Below are 2,369 nucleotides of genomic sequence, written 5' to 3'. Positions count from 1 at the left end.
TTTAATTAACTAAATGGATTTCAATTTTTAAAAAACAAATACTTTATTTACTATAAAAAATATGACTACACAATTAACGAAATATTGGTTAAAATAATTTAAATAAATTTTATTAAAAAATCCAACTTATTCCTAAAAAAAATAATTTTTCTTTTATTATTTCTCAAATGTTATTTCTAAACAGTATATTTGATATTCAAGTGTTTCTATAGAAATTCAAGTCTAAATTTAAAACTTAATAGCTAAATGTTATTCATTAGATACAATTGGTAACTATTCTTAAATATTTACAAAGTATTGTAAACATTTTATTTCTGTTGAAAATTATTTCGAATAATCCTTCAAAACCGTTTAAGAGAAACCTCCAATATTTTAAAATAAATATAATAAGAATATATAATTCTCATAAATAAATAATAAAATAAATTTATGTAATACTGATAAATAATTTATTCAAATTTTATTTGTAAAACATTTAAGCTTATTATTAATTACATATTTAAATATACCTTCGAACATTTTTCTATTGGTATATTTTATGACTAATTATGTTGAATCTTATATATTAATTTTTTTTTATATATTTTTCCAATGTTTTTTTACTAAATAATTATTAACAAAAAGCCTTAGTAATTAATTTTTATTATTTTACAAGTAATTAAAATTTTAAAGTGAAAAACAACCATCAAATTTAATTCGATACAAAATGTTAACAATAAACTCAGATGAACCCAAAATAGTTTAAAATAATTAATTTATGATATTAACAGACTAATTAATAGATTTCTAATATATGAAACTAAGGATAGGCATTTTTTTTTAATCACTAACAAACATATACCTGTTTCTTTGTGATACCTATTTATTTAAAACATTTTTTTTCCAAATGTTTTCAACATTTAATAGTGAGTTTCTCTTATTACTTTTATTGGACTATATAAAACAAGAAAAAAATTCTGTAAATCCATAAAAAGTCATCTAGCAAGTAAGTAAGCACAATTTTAATGTCGAGTACCTTTGTTTAACGCATCTTAAAGAAAATATAAACCGGAATGAACACATACAGTCGCTTAAACTGTGCTCTGACTTAAGTCACTTGACGTTGATTTACATTTGTTGTTTTAAGAGGGCCTTATGAATTATAAATGTGTTTTCGCATCACTGAATGTAATAATATCTGTCAACGTCGAATACAGATTAAATCCACAAATTATCATCTCTTTAAATGACATCATCACTATCCACGACAGTTCTTCTTTGGCCAAAAACAACAAATTTTACTTTTTCATTCAGTTATGGAATTAAATATTTTTGTTAGAATTATAAATTCTGTAACTAAAAAATGAGCATTTTTTTAAACAAAAACTCACTAATTTTCTCGGGCAAGAATTAAAATAAAAATTTTGTACTTGCAAACAGACCCAATACAAATAAAAACCCGACTAATAACTCATTATATTAATTTAACATGAGAAAACTTAACTGTAGTAGTATGTTTATATGTTAATCTACACTTCAAATAGGCATTGTATTCTTATTTCTAAGTAACCCTATTACATTGATCGTAAAGCCATTCTGAAAGATATTTCGAGACTTTTTGTATTTTGTTATTATTGCATATACAATACGCCTTTAACCATATAACTAAATTGAAAATCAACACTTAGACATTCTTTTTTTATACTAAAACCTTAAATATTTCCCTTTCATTTGATATCATTTTTTTGAAAATCTAACACTTAATCTGCTCACTGGAGGGAATTTAAAATAGCAACTTTTTTACAAAAACTAACTTTTTCAACTTAACTTTTGAAAATGTTCCGGAAATACTGCGTTCTTTAAACATATATTAAATCAAAGGTTATGTCATATACTTTAAACTGAAAAAAAAAAAATTTGATCCGACACCTTATCTTACATTTGTAAATGACTGCCGAAATTCAACAAAAAATTTAATGTTTGCGATAAATTTTTTTATTTTTTTTGTAGCGACCAAAACATACGCAACGAATATTCTCGAATGTTCTCGTTATCAAAAACCTTCGAGAAACTTCGATAACGCCATAAGATAACCTACGCGGGTATAGAATATTCTAGAATTAGCGAGAGCCTTATCGGAGCTATATATATATCGGAAGAATCAGTCAGTTCAGTTAGTTCAGTTCAGACTGTCTAGTCCGCGATACGCTACACGACCGCTACACCCCGCCGCTGTTGTCATCGTGTATTATGTTTACTTCGATTATTTTATTTTTCCTTACTGTATATACATATATTTTCTTTTAGTGTTTATACGTCTATTTTAGTGTTATAATTTTGTTTAATAAAAGTCTACCGCCATTTAAATAATTGTGTGTTGTAAGATATAA

Source organism: Daktulosphaira vitifoliae, unplaced genomic scaffold (assembly GCF_025091365.1).
Source record: "Daktulosphaira vitifoliae isolate Bord-2020 unplaced genomic scaffold, ASM2509136v1 Scaffold_2, whole genome shotgun sequence".
Classification (NCBI taxonomy): Eukaryota; Metazoa; Arthropoda; class Insecta; order Hemiptera; family Phylloxeridae; genus Daktulosphaira; species Daktulosphaira vitifoliae.
The sequence above is the reverse complement of the archived record's forward strand: the minus strand, read 5'-3'. Positions refer to the sequence as shown.